Below are 16,277 nucleotides of genomic sequence, written 5' to 3' on the forward strand. Positions count from 1 at the left end.
TACTTTACTTTATTATCTTGTTTATTTTCCAACTGACAAAATACAAAGGAGATGAAGGTGGTGACAAGGAATGGTGCAAAATGAAAATGTGTGGAAAAATCGGTTTGTTTCTGCCAAACACAAGTGATCTTTTTCTTTTAATGGACAGAATAACATTGACTGGAGATTGGTGCCCTGAGTGTATTCCTTGTGGTATAAGAGATTGATAATACTCTAGGGCCTTGGCGAAGGCAACATTCTAATAATTGGTCCATTGGATGTTTCTCTATCCAGTAACAGAAAATGACTTCTCTAAAAATGCTATAAACTGAAATCAAACTATAATGTTATATGTGGATGTTAAGAAGTTGTTCTATTTATGGCTCGCTATTACAAATATGGTGCATCCCGGCCCAAAATTATTGAGCTTTGTACTCTTACCCACTCGCACCACATATCAAATTCAGACAATAAAACAATTGTTTCGTATTCTGAGGTTTGGCAATGTACGATATAAGTACTTTGAAGAAGTGCCCTGAGGGCTGCGAATGGATGCGGAATGTTGCTGATACGTGCAGGTGTTGGTGGCCAAGATAACAGACAGGCTTGCCAAGTTTAGAGCACTAAAACAAGTCCATGACAGATCTGAACCCAGGTAGTTGTGCCCACGCTGAAGTCGGCCTTGTCGATCCCACACTCCAACTCTAGCCGACACTAAATCTTCTACTCGTCCCTTATCTGCAGCTGTTACGCCCTCGCCAGTATTGCTAGTAAATAGATTTATCTAATGCACAAATATGTCTGCGTCTTTTAAAGCTGAATTCACCAAGTTGTTTCAATATTATAATACTTCACGGTTTTCTTAAATATAAAACCCAACGGGAAATAAATACAAAGATATCCCTTAAATTAAGTGTAAGATGCTAACATATGTCTGTATAAATATTGTTGCCATGACAACTGTTTTTAGTATAATAAATTACTTCCATACACTCTCCAAGAGAAAATATTGCAATAGTGCAGTTTTGGTTTTGAGTTGTCAGCGGAAATATCGGTTTTGGTAAATCTTAAGAATAGCTCCCCGGAGGTGTGGCCTAATTCGAAGTGATTCTGATTCGCTGTTACTATAGAACCCGCCATATTCAAATATAAATATAAAACTATTTCTTTATTTTATATTTACACTTAAATCTAGCGGGTTATATGGTAACAGCGAATCAGAATCACTTCGAATTATTTATTTAGGATTGATATTTCTATTTAAACACCCCCTGATTTATTTATTTCTTAATGGGGGGCTTTGCCCCTCATACCCCCTCCTAACCTACCTAATCACCCTCAATTTTTTAATTTGTGTCACAAGATTCATTACAATAATTACACAGAACAACACAAAAGAAACTTACCTTATTCTGTGGAGTCCTTTTCCTGAGGAGGGTATACTTGTCGAACTCCCTCCAGAAAATCGAACAAAATTTTATAAAATTCATTACTCCATCCTCACTCACACTACAATCATGCTTTAATTTTAAAAAAAACTGCAAATTTAAAACGCTCATACTCATAAAGTTACAAAAAAAATGCACCTCAAGTCACAAACAGGGCACTCGCGGGAACTATTAATACATTAAACAGGAAGCAGTTACTATGCAGTAAGTGTACTGCGCTTGCCCGCGAAACATAAGAGTTACGAAATTCGCACAATCCGAAACAGTTCATTGGCGGGAAGTAGTTTAAAATCTCACCGGTAGGTGCGCTGTACTTCCCACCCCCTAAAAATAAACAGGCCACACCTCCGGGGAGCTATTCTTTAGATTAGCCTCGGTTTTAAACACGAAACAGTTTTTACAAATTGGTTTGTGTGGGTAGGGAAATTCACGAAAAGTGGGAAAGCATGAGTTCGTTTAAGTGTCACAAGAAGCATTTGGTCATAAATGAGTACAAACTTTGGAGAATCTTTTTGTCAGGTAAGAAAAGTGGTTGATCTAACGAATAGCCACCTCGAGGCGTGGCCTCTTTTTGAAAGTGATTATTTATTTCTGTCCATGTTCCATGTCGACAGTCATTTGATCTCAGCTCAGTTTTCCTTCTCGTATATTGCCATGTGGGTAATTAAAGTTATTCGAATTGTGTTTATTTGTTGTGTGTAGCTTCCGCCAGCTTGTATTAGCTTTGCTGTCCTTTTTTTTGTAACTTTATCCATGTTGAGTGCCATCAATTTCTTGAGGGAATAGCAAAACTGTACGAACCGTGTGATGGGGATTGCTGTGAATAAGCCATGTTAGTTATTTTTGGTTTGCTTTGTTATGAAACACACATTCTATGTCTCAACTCAAGTTTCGCGGTACTCATAGATAGAATTAAGTGTGGTTTTGATGAAAAAATAATGCCAATTTCAGTCATGATTTTTTATTATGCCCAGCTTTCGACCTAGGGACTAGTTCATCTTCAGGGCTTATGACAATATAATGTTTTACATCATTAAAGGTTGGTGTATCTTCAGTCTTGCCTGCTTATGAACTCAACTTGAATTAAGTGAGGTTAGCTTCTAATCCAGGAACGCCCCTGGGGTATTCCCCTGGCGAAAACGAGGTTCCACTAGACTGGAATAGCGCAGGTGAACAAAAAGTAGCTCAAATTACATACCTCACTAACATGGAGATGTGTAGTAGATAGAATGACAAAATATGGACTGATACATAAATTACAAGCAGTAATGCGGTAAAAAATTAGTTAAATGTGAGTGTAAGATAGTGCTACGTATATAAGTCTAGGGAGCCGTCAACATGGTCAAATGTGTATGTACAAACTTCATTTATGTTTACCAAAATTGCCACTTGAGTTCTCCACCGGATGGAGTAAAAAGTAAGCTTACAGCCAATGTAATGGCGGCTTACAAGTCTACAGTATGCCCATTCCTCTGATATCTATTTCACGATTAAGCAATACAAATCCTCAACTTTTTTTGTTTCTGTTAACGATAATTGCGGTAAACATGAAGTATTATCTCAAAAGAAATATTATTTATTGTATTTTTAAAAAGATCTTTTTTTCTTACTTAATTTGAAAGTTTATCAAATACCTATGGGAGAAATGTTGGAAAAAAAATTTTAAATTAATTATTTCTATGAAATTATTACGTTTAAAGTATTGGCCAATCACAATGCAGTAGTGATGCAGACTGTGGGCGGGTCACGCCCACCTCTATGGTAATCACGCCCCGTCCAATGATAACCAGTTATGGGCTGGTTAAGGCGTCCTTAACAATAGTGTTTCGATACATTTCACTTATTTTTATAAATCTTTTATTATTTTCTCACATTTTCTTAACTTTTTTGTTATTTTAGAAATAATATTAATCTTAGTAAATATTTTTTATCAAGTTAAGATTGTTTTCGCCAATATTCGTCAGTTTCCCTTTACATTCTCCCTTTTCTTGAAAAGAATCTCTTATGAACACTCACATGACTTTTTCTTACCATAATTTACGAATATAATTGAATTTTGTTGTAACTTAGAATTGCATAATAAAAAGAAAAAAAGAGATAATAACATTAATAATAATGTTGATAGAATGCGACACATTCCTTATGAGCCAAACTATTAATTAAGAAAAGATTACAAGCCAAACTGACAATTAAGCTTAAGTACGCCATTAGATCAGCTTCAAATGAATCTGTTTGGCAAATTCACAGTAAATTACAGAAAAAGCCTTTCTTTAAAATAGCACTTCCGGTGTATTTCTTTTCTTTCTTCTTGGAAGTTTAGTTAGAAATTTATTAATTAAATTCTTAGATTTAGTAAAAACTTAAAATATCTAGAAGGTAGTTTAGAAAACCTCCCTCGTAACCCCTCGTAAAATGAGAGCATAAGATGTTCATGTGAAGTTCTAGTGAGTCGCCAACACGGTTTAATGTGATTAAATGTAAATGAAGCTTAAATGTAAGTGTGGGCCTATCTTGGTTTAGTGAGTCAGTGCATGGCCACGCTATTTGTTTATTTCTGTGCATAAATATTTTTTTTTGTTTTATTCAATAGTTTATTTCTTCCATTAATGCTTAACGCTTTCAAGTGTTAGGGATCCCGTTATTTATTTGTTACAGGATCACCGCAAATTAGACCTACGGGATTACATTTAAATACCAAAGAAAGTTTATTTTATTGAGAAGCAGATAGATGTTAATCAGGGAGAAGGCGCGGATGTTCTAAAAGCGGGGATTCATTGAGAAAGAGAAGCCCTGGCAAGCCAGTGGTCCAGCAGAGTGAGACAAGTAGGAACAGTTATAGAGCAGCGGTTGCTGTGAAGAGGGGCAAGGTGTTCTGGTCACGACCTACTGGGTGCGCCACTGCTCAATGAACTTACTCACACAGGCTCATCCAGTCAATCACTCTTTTAACCTCTCAGAGGAGTTCCGTCTCCTCCGTTCAGCTGCTGGCAGTTCTGTACCTCCCAGTCTTTCCTTCGATGAATCGTTTTTTGGGGGGGGAGGGGGTTCAGTATAAAAAGAAATCTTTACAGTAGAAATGAGATTTTGTCCTCCTTTATTCACTCTAAAGACAATCGCGAATATTCACAAGACTTTCACTTTACACTATTTCCGCAATAACATCTTCTTGAAGCTTTAAATTTTTGTGAAAAACGTTCAGTTAAGTAGCACTTCCGCTCCACTTCATGTTTGAATTTTTCTTGGCTATTGAATTTGAATTAGACAGGTGGTCAGGGTTGCGCATAACTCTTGTTCACACCTCTCCTCCCGATTGATCTTACGCAATATTCCGAATGAAGAAGAGAAAATACCTAACAGAGGACCACTGGAGCCAATGGTTAAACAAACTGAATATCAAAATACTCCACATCTGCTCAGTATTCAGTATTGGTATATTATGTTTAAAACCTTATTGTAGCGATGATCGTAACATACTTTATGCCAACAATATCAAATTGAGCTTTTGTTATTTCTGCTTTTTTATTCATGTTAACCGCAATCCGACGGTTGCCAACCTTCCACTGAGGTGAAGTAAATAAAGCGGCTAGATTGTTTGGCACTGCCACGCATGTACCAACGGAGGTTGGTTATTCTGATTTAAATGCACTCAAGTTCTAGCTAATCAGCACAATCAGAACTTACATTTTAATGCAAAAAAGTAGTAATCTGCATAACATCTTCTGATTGATTCTCGTAAAGATAGTTTATGGCTTATCGATTGAGGGAATTTAATAGAAGTGATTGGAAGCAGTTAACACAGAGCTGACGAGTTCGGCTTCGAGATGTGAGGAGATAACAGTAAGAGAGGCTTCATTAAAGTTCCATTAGCTAATTAGCGGGCGGCCTATCAAAGAGCTCGCTGTGCCGCCACAGATCTGTACACTCCAACAGATCAAGATTTGATTAGAAAACCTTACAGAGCTCCACCCTCAAGAAAGCTTAATGCTTCTCATTTAACTCAATTATTGCCTTAGTAATAGATTCTGTGTATTAGGTTCTTGCAGCACCGTTACCTCGTGCTCAGATCTTGCCGGCCGGCTTCTACGAGTATTTCTATTGTCGTACTTGCGGCCGACCCAACTCTAATTATAGTTTCCAATTAAAACTCGAGACAAATTATTATTAATCAGTTTTTCAAGAGAAACTGTTGTTTCCAGCAGAGTTTCAAATTTATTTGTGCGCAGGAAATACGTGTTTCTTTTTTGTCTTCTATGTTATGCGGATTAGAATAGCTGCACTACAGTGAGAAGCCTTCTAGATTGCAGCGTGTCGAATCACCTCCATCGAAATCTCGTAAAATAACAGTTGGCAAGACTTTCTCTTTCAGAGGTACTCGCAGTTTTTAAGAAGACAATTCTTCTGGGAAGATTAGAGGCTATTTAAATCGCCGAAAAATTGGTTCTTCTGACAGTTTTCTCCTTCAATGTCTTGTTCTATGGAGTTATTTCCGCAGTTATGATGTAGACAAATTTCCTTATCTGGACAGTAATTCCGTAGTGTAAACAAACACAAATTTTCTGCTCAAAATTTAAATATGTACCTCATTTTTTAAATAACTTTTATCATTTAATTTAGTTCATTTTCAACCTAAGTTTTTGACGTATAACTGACACCGTGTGCACGTGTTTGTGAGGTTTATGTTTGGCCAGAATTACCATTTAATACGGGGGAGCCTGAAAACCCAAAACTTGTTCATGTGCACTTTCTGAGGAGATGTACCAAAATTCAAAAGTTAACTAATGCTTAATCAATTGTTAGCAAGCGGTTTTGTAAAATGTTAACTCTAAACACAAAAAATGCTTGCTTTTGCGCATATAAACCGAGCAAAAAATTGTGTTTAATAATTTACAAGGGGAAGTTGGATTATTGTTAGTTTCAGAATTTGTTTGTTTTAATGCTTGTGCCTACGTCACCTTCAGGACTGTCGGACATGACATATTTCACAGAAACTGATTGCAATAAACATTAATTTGGTGATAAAAAAAAAATCTTTAAGAACAATTATTTACTTATAAGACCAAACTGACGACAATCTTCCTCCTTTAGGGTTAATGAATCATCCACTGAAATGAAAACAACCGACTGTGCAGTACAAACATACTCGAACGCCGCCGAATCCACATTATGAATGATCCTTGTTGAATCCAAGAAGAACTGAACTAAATCTATAGAAAACTGGATAGGAAGTACTCTCGCCACTGGACCGGAGATGGTGCACTTTCACACATTTCATTATATTTAATTGTGTTAACCGGAATACCAGTTAGATGACATTGATCTATAAATTCTCTTTCAAACATTTTTCTAGGGAAATTTGTTTTAGGACAGTTCCGGAATAGTTTGTGGCTAGACATTTCTCTAATTTGCCATTTCGGGATTGATTAGTGCTGACACGAATTAGTGTGAATGGGGAAGTTGAAAATCGTATAAGAGCAAGTCGTGTGAGTGCTCATATCGGATTGTATTTACGAGACACTTTTGGAGTTGAAATTTGATTAAAATTTTGTTTCTAAAAGAGTGTAGGGCTTGTAATTGGTTAGTGGTGAGGAGCTTCGTGTAAGTGGTAGATGCAGAATGTGTGCCCCGATAGTTGCAGTGGGATCCCAACAGACAAGGCTGTAATTGTGAGAGTGTCCCCGGAGGGATCTACTAACTCTTGTCCAGACAGATCTCCATTAAAACTGTGTCCTACAGCTCATCAATTCAGCAGTCTATGTTAGTTAACAATGTATTAACGGGTGTGGAGCTGAAACTGTAAATCGGTGCAAAGTTAGTAATGAGATTTGTCAGTTACAGCGGCCAGGTACCTCCCCGGGGAGTTGATGATGCTAGACAGATTTCCTGGTCAACGCTAAACTAGAGTGTGCCAATGGACAACCAATCTCTTCAAACATTCAATGCAATTGTCTGCGACATGCATTCTACTCGGCCAACTTGAATTAGGAATGTTTTCCGCTACCACACTAGTTTATGAGTTAATAAAATTACAACTTTTTCCCAGGGCTTCTTCCATAACTTGGCAGGTTTTTGATGTTTTATGAACTTCCTTTATTCCGGGAACTTACTAACGCGAGAAGCAATAATTTCTATCGTCTAAATTTAGTATTAATAATTAAGGTAAGTTATGTCTATGTATGTAGAATATGTATGTAGCTGAATTCGGCTTTTTGATTTTCAAATAGAGGAATGCCTTCAAAATTTTAAGCGAACTCTCTCACTAGAATCTTAAGGTACCATGCATTCTCCACCAACTCCGAATTTCGGAGACATACCTACTTTTTACAAAGATTATTTAGGGTGTAAGATCGTACTTTTTGCGGGAACAGCTACAGCTTGGTGATGGAAATTGCTTTCCACACTCTTAGCCACGATCTCTACATTTCGGAAGCAACACTTGCACCAGCAATCCTACATCAACACTTCATTCATTTCGTACTCGGTTTAAATTCTTTTTTTAAGTAATGAACCGAAATCTCCGTTTGGTTTTTAATGTGCTGCAGTTATGTCTCTATTGTAATAATAAAGCCAACCAATGTTTTTTATTTTTTGATTTGTTTGCAGCTAATTATTTAGAGAAGTGTTGTACAGAGGAAATCCTGTGAGTAGAGTATTTTGCGCTGATTTGACATCATTGCCACAGTGACTTCCACAATATTTTGCGCAGAAAATGTAAATGTGATTGTAGGACTAGATCTTCAGGAATGCCAAGCGGAATGGAGAATACTGAAATTAGCGTGCGCAGATCAAGAATATAAACAAGTGCCGGCGGCGGTCTGTACGAGGCGGTGGACCCTCAAGTAGGTGGCTGGAGTTCTGCCCTCTCAGCATGGGCGAACCCACTTTGACTCCGTTTAATTCTTAGTATTTTCTCTGTTAATTGATCTATAGCCGGGAGCAGATCACTTCGTTCCATGTTACTAGCATGACGTCACATGACCACCCACGTGATACCCACACGTGTCACTTTACTTTTGATCTCTCTTCAGAAACAACTGGATGGATCTGCCCTGCAGCTACAAACACGCATGCGCGCACGCACTACACTTCTGTAAACCTTTTTTTTCTAAAAACCCTTATCTCCATAAATTTAAAGTAGAACAAGGAGTACAATCTCCACAGAGGAGTATTTCATCCCGATTTTGTGATCGTGCCGGCCAGTAGTTGTTAACTTCTCCCCCAGGCTGTAATATATATTTTGTTTTTAAACTTCTTCAAAACAAACCTTCAGTTTTGGCACCCACTCCACGTCTATACTTCAATTTATGTTGCTATTCCATCACAACCGCCACAATCCTAAATATCGGCCCAATTTATGGTTTTGAAGATTTCAACATCAATTTACCTCTTCAGCAAAGTCTCACTACTCCGTAATAGCTGCTGAAGGATCATCCGCTCCATCAACCCTCTTTAATTCTAGGAACCATCCCTAAGGTTATAAAACATCTGCTGTGAACACTCACACGACTTCCTCTTATCCCAGTTTACCTAATTATTAAATCCTCCAAAAACGGAACTCATAGTAGTTATGGGAATTTAAACAATTGGCATCAATAGTACATATTCCTTTCAATGAAACAAACACTGTATTTAGTAAAACGGCACTTCAAATGAGAGTCAGTAATTACAATTTGTAAGTTTCTCTAAGATTTATCACCATCAAAGCAAAGTAAATGTGGGCTAATTATAGCTAAGATGTGGTTTTTAAGCGCATTCATAGAATAAAGATTAAAGAAGAAAAAATAATTCGTTAACGTGAGATGAGTTTGAATATATAAATATTATATTATAAATCTATCGAGCAGAAAACGAGATATTTAGTGTTAAAGTTTGCTTCTGTTCTATAAAGTGAAAATTTCAACATCAAATATCTCGAAAACTACTCGAAAGATTTGGTTTATATTTTATCTGTATATGGAGATTACAATTGTGTATAACAGTGTAAATTTTAGTAAAAATCTATCGAGCAGAAAACGAGATATTGAGTGATAAAGTTTGTTTCTGTTCTATAAAGTAAAAATTTTAACTTCAAATATCTTCAAAACTACTCGATACATGTGGTTTATATTTTATCTGTTTATGAAGACTACTATTGTCTATAACTGCGTAAATTCTAGTAAAAATCTATCGAGCAGAAAGCGAGATATTATGGGTTAAATTTCGTATCCGTTCTATAAAGAGAAAATTTTAACTTCAAATATCTCGAAAACTACTCGATAGAATTGGTTTATATTTTATCTGTATATGGAGACTACTATTGATTATAATTGTGTAAATTTTAGTAAAAATCTATTGAACAGAAAACGAGATATTTAGTGTTAAAGTTTGTTTCTGTTCTATAAAGTAAAATTTTTAACTTCATATATCTCGAAAACTACCTGATAGATATTATTTATAATTTATCTGTATATAAAAACTACTATTTTGTATAATAGTGTAAATTTTAGTAAAAATCTATCGAGCAGAAAACGAAATATTTAGTGTTAAAATTTGTATCTGTTCTATAAAGTAAAAATTTTAACTTCAAATATCTCGAAAACTACACGATAGATTTGGTTTATATTTTATCTCTATATGGAGACTACTATTGTGCGTAATATTGTAAATTTTAGTAAAAATCTATAGAGCAGAAAACGATATATTTAATGTTAAAATTTGTTTCTGTTCTATAAAGTAAAATTTTTAACTTCATATATCTCAAAAACTACTCTATAGATTTTGTTAATAATTTATCTGTAAATGGAGACTACTATTGTGTATAATTGTGTAAATTTTATTAAATATCTTTCGAGCAGAAAACGAAATATTTAGTGTTAAAATTTGTTTCTGTTCTCTAAAGTGAAAATTTAACTTCAAATATCTCAAAAACTACTCAATGGAATTGGTCTATATTCTATCTCTATATGGAGACTACTATTGCGCATAATTGTGTAAATTTTAGTAAAAATCTATCGAGCAGAAAACGAGATATTTGGTGTTACAGTTTGTTTCTGTTCTATAAAGTAAACAGTTTAACTTCAAATATCTCGAAAACTACACGATAGATTTAGTTTATATTTTAACTCTATATGGAAGCTACTATTTTGTATAATAGTGTAAATTTTAGTAAAAATCTATCGAGCAGAAAACGAGATATTTTGAGTTGAAGTTTGGTTCCGTTTTACACAGAGAAAACTTAAACTTCAAATATCTCGTAAACTACACGATAGATTTTGTTTATATTCTACTTGTATATAGAGACCACTATTCTCTATAATTGTATAAAATTTAGTAAAACTCTATCAAGCAGAAAACGAGATATTGAGTGATAAAGTTTGTTTCTGTTCTATAAAGTAAAAATTTTAACTTCAAATATCTCGAAAACTACTCTATGGATTTGGTTTATATTTTATCTGTATATGGAGACCACTATTGTGTATAATTGTGTAAATTTTATTAAATATCTTTTGAGCAGAAAACGAAATATTTAGTGTTAAAATTTGTTTCTGTTCTCTAAAGTGAAAATTTAACTCCAAATATCTCAAAAACTACTCAATGGAATTGGTCTATATTCTATCTCTATATGGAGACTACTATTGCGCATAATTGTGTAAATTTTAGTAAAAATCTATCGAGCAGAAAACGAGATATTTAGTGTTACAGTTTGTTTCTGTTCTATAAAGTAAACAGTTTAACTTCAAATATCTCGAAAACTACACGATAGATTTAGTTTATATTTTATCTCTATATAGAGGCTACTATTTTGTATAATAGTGTAAATTTTAGTAAAAATCTATCGAGCAGAAAACGAGATATTTAGTGTTAAAGTTTGTTTCTGTTCTATAAAGTAAACAGTTTAACTTCATATATCTCGAAAACTACTCGATAGATTTGGTTTATATTTATCTGTATATGGAATTTACAATTGTGTATAACAGTGTAAATTTTAGTAAAAATCTATCGAGCAGAAAACGAGATATTGAGTGATAAAGTTTGTTTCTGTTCTATAAAGTAAAAATTTTAACTTCAAATATCTCGAAAACTACTCTATGGATTTGGTTTATATTTTATCTGTATATGGAGACTACTATTGTATATAATTGATTCAAGTTTAGTAAAAATCCATCGTGCAGAAAACGAGATATTTAGTGTTAATGTTTTTTTCTGTTCTATAAAGTGAAAACTTTAACTTCAAAAATCTCGAAAACTACTCGATAGATTCGGTTTATATTTTATCTGTATATGGAGACTACTATTTTGTATAATTGTGTAAATTTTAGTAAAAATCTATCGAGCAGAAAAGGAGATATTTAGTGTTGATGTTTGTTTCTGTTCTATAAAGTGAAAACTTTAACTTCAAATATCTCGTAAACTACACGATAGATTTTGTTTATATTCTACTTGTATATAGAGACCACTATTCTCTATAATTGTATAAAATTTAGTAAAACTCTATCAAGCAGAAAACGAGATATTGAGTGATAAAGTTTGTTTCTGTTCTATAAAGTAAAAATTTTAACTTCAAATATCTCGAAAACTACTCTATGGATTTGGTTTATATTTTATCTGTATATGGAGACCACTATTGTGTATAATTGTGTAAATTTTATTAAATATCTTTTGAGCAGAAAACGAAATATTTAGTGTTAAAATTTGTTTCTGTTCTCTAAAGTGAAAATTTAACTCCAAATATCTCAAAAACTACTCAATGGAATTGGTCTATATTCTATCTCTATATGGAGACTACTATTGCGCATAATTGTGTAAATTTTAGTAAAAATCTATCGAGCAGAAAAGGAGATATTTAGTGTTACAGTTTGTTTCTGTTCTATAAAGTAAACAGTTTAACTTCAAATATCTCGAAAACTACACGATAGATTTAGTTTATATTTATCTGTATATGGAATTTACAATTGTGTATAACAGTGTAAATTTTAGTAAAAATCTATCGAGCAGAAAACGAGATATTGAGTGATAAAGTTTGTTTCTGTTCTATAAAGTAAAAATTTTAACTTCAAATATCTCGAAAACTACTCTATGGATTTGGTTTATATTTTATCTGTATATGGAGACTACTATTGTATATAATTGATTCAAGTTTAGTAAAAATCCATCGTGCAGAAAACGAGATATTTAGTGTTAATGTTTTTTTCTGTTCTATAAAGTGAAAACTTTAACTTCAAAAATCTCGAAAACTACTCGATAGATTCGGTTTATATTTTATCTGTATATGGAGACTACTATTTTGTATAATTGTGTAAATTTTAGTAAAAATCTATCGAGCAGAAAAGGAGATATTTAGTGTTGATGTTTGTTTCTGTTCTATAAAGTGAAAACTTTAACTTCAAATATCTCGAAAACTACTAGATAGATTTGGTTTATATTTTATCTCTATATAGAGGCTATTATTTTGTATAATAGTGTAAATTTTAGTAAAAATCTATCGAGCAGAAAACGAGATATTTTGAGTTGAAGTTTGGTTCCGTTTTACACAGAGAAAACTTAAACTTCAAATATCTCGTAAACTACACAATAGATATTGTTTATATTCTACTTGTATATAGAGACCACTATTCTTTATAATTGTATAAAATTTAGTAAAAATCTATCAAGCAGAAAACGAGATATTGAGTGATAAAGTTTGTTTGTGTTCTATAAAGTAAAAATTTTAACTTCAAATATCTCGAAAACTACTCTATGGATTTGGTTTATATTTTATCTGTATATGGAGACTACTATTGTGTATAATTGTATAAATTTTATTAAATATCTTTCGAGCAGAAAACGAAATATTTAGTGTTAAAATTTGTTTCTGTTCTCTAAAGTGAAAATTTAACTCCAAATATCTCAAAAACTACTCAATAGAATTGGTCTATATTCTATCTCTATATGGAGACTACTATTGCGCATAATTGTGTAAATTTTAGTAAAAATCTATCGAGTAGAAAACGAGATATTTAGTGTTACAGTTTGTTTCTGTTCTATAAAGTAAACAGTTTAACTTCAAATATCTCGAAAACTACACGATAGATTTAGTTTATATTTTATCTCTATATGGAGGCTACTATTTTGTATAATAGTGTAAATTTTAGTAAAAATCTATCGAGCAGAAAACGAGATATTTAGTGTTAAAGTTTGTTTCTGTTCTATAAAGTAAACAGTTTAACTTCATATATCTCGAAAACTACTCGATAGATTTGGTTTATATTTATCTGTATATGGAATTTACAATTGTGTATAACAGTGTAAATTTTAGTAAAAATCTATCGAGCAGAAAACGAGATATTGAGTGATAAAGTTTGTTTCTGTTCTATAAAGTAAAAATTTTAACTTCAAATATCTCGAAAACTACTCTATGGATTTGGTTTATATTTTATCTGTATATGGAGACTACTATTGTATATAATTGATTCAAGTTTAGTAAAAATCCATCGTGCAGAAAACGAGATATTTAGTGTTAATGTTTTTTTCTGTTCTATAAAGAGAAAATTTTAACTTCAAATATCTCGAAAACTACTCGATAGATTCGGTTTATATTTTATCTGTATATGGAGACTACTATTTTGTATAATTGTGTAAATTTTAGTAAAAATCTATCGAGCAGAAAAGGAGATATTTAGTGTTGATGTTTGTTTCTGTTCTTTAAAGTAAACAGTTTAACCTCAAATATCTCAAAAACTACTCGATATATTTAGTTTATAATTTATCTGAATATGGAGATTACTATTGTCCATAATTGAGTAAATTTTAGTAAAAATCCATCGTGCCGAAAACGAGATATTTAGGGTAATTTTTTTTTCTGTTCTATACAAAGAATATTTTAACTTCAATTATCTTGAAAACTACTCGATAGATTCGGTTTATATTTTATCTGTATATGGAGACTACTATTGTGTATAATAGTGTTAATTTTAGTAAAAATCTATCGAGCAGAAAACGAAATATTTAGTGTTAAAATTTGTTTCTGTTCTATAAAGTAAAATTTTTAACTTTATTTATTTAGAAAACTACTCGATAGATTTTGTTTATAATTTATCTCTATATGGAGACTACTATTGTATATATAAGTGCAAATTTTAGTAAAAATCTATCGAGCAGAAAACGAGATATTTAGTGTTACAGTTTTTTTCTGTTCTATAAAGTGAAAACTTTTTAACGTGAGATGAGTTTGATTATCGTATAAATATTGTATTATAACTTTAACAAAAAGTTACTTTTTAAAAAGTTAAGCACAAGAGTTGCTTAAACGCAAAAACGGTACACAAATCAGCAAGTACCCAAAATTTCATTAATACTTTATTGATATTATTTAGGTAATTTTACTTGATTAACTTTTCATTAATATTTAATAGAATTGATTAGATAACACAGGCCCTAACTGTTATCACTGCAATCGATAAAAGTTATAAAGCAGACTATTCAATAAAATTTGGTAAAGACTTTATTGAAATCTGAAAAATACGAAAAGAGATATTAAGGTTTGAAATTTGAAGGAATTGCAAAACCGCCAAAATTTACCCGTTTTATATATCTTATTTACCAAGAGAGATATTTTAATTTATGAAATAAATAAAAAAAATAATAAAAATTTATTTTTTTAAAATTTAAATTTAATTTGAAGTTCTTACTGCGACAGGATCATTTTTGCAGAAAGTGGTCGATTGAAAATAAAGTAATTTTTTTTTTGTTTAAATTAAAAATAAATATTTTCACTAGAACATTGTGGTTTATATCATTTATAAAGCTGACGGTTGCTAACTTTTTCGGTGCATTTCCCACTGCTCGACATGTTCTCTCGTTACAGATATTTAATAATCCTTATAATCTATCGAAATACATACGATAATATAATGTAATCAATAAATGTTCGTAGTATAGTAATCTATATGTGCTATATTATATGGAAATATGAGAGTGAATTTTCGGTACAGAGATTTTAAAATTCAGTTTAGGCTTTAAAAACTAAGTGTCAGGGGCCTTTAACGCTAACTATGTTATGGAACTGTTCGCTAGATTACATCACTGAAGACATGCAGAAAATTGTTCGTAGAACGTCTGTATGGCAGCTGCCTAACCTCGGAATCAATCCGCTAGATGGCAGCACCCCCAGTTAGTAACGTTCGCTGGATAGTGGCGCTGAATGTTGTTACTGTGTGCCTTACATCCCAAGTGTTACGATATATTCTCGTCAGGGAATAGAACTTTAGTTTTTTTTTTTTTTTTCCTATTTCAAAAACTGGAATTTCTTATGGTAGACTATTTTCATGCATTTGATAGAAATAAATTAGCCGTAGTTTCTGTGGTAATATCATTTGGTATCGTAATATAAATGTTTACAATGTATTGTGGTGTTGGGTTCGATTCCCGGTCTTAGGCCTTGGATTTTATAATAAGTAAAAGAAATTTACAGTAAAGTATGTTTAACTATTATCATTAGAACATTGCGATCTTTATCATTTATATAGGTAACTTTTCTTTACAATTCGGTAAAGTAAAGTCGCCTCCGTCCACGACACCTGATTGGTAGTTGGACGTTGAGCCCCGCCTGAAAAAATAGGCGATTACTTTTTTTTTGTAAATGTTTACATCATTGCTAATAGTTGAAAAAACAATTATTATTAATTAATCATTATTTTTATTAATGTTTCACCAATCATTCGTTCGTTATCGAGGACATAACCTAACCGACAGAACCTTTATTAATATATTATTAATTTATTGTTTATTAACAATAAAAACAACTACTTTGGTTTTTGTTTGTTTCTTTTATTTTGTAATTTTCTTTTACTTATTTTATTACTTTTTAAATCTCCACTGCTCAGTCTAAGATGAAAA

This window comes from Rhodnius prolixus, unplaced genomic scaffold (genome assembly GCF_049639745.1).
Source record: "Rhodnius prolixus isolate KJV_2025 unplaced genomic scaffold, Rpr scaffold_2, whole genome shotgun sequence".
Classification (NCBI taxonomy): domain Eukaryota; kingdom Metazoa; phylum Arthropoda; class Insecta; order Hemiptera; family Reduviidae; genus Rhodnius; species Rhodnius prolixus.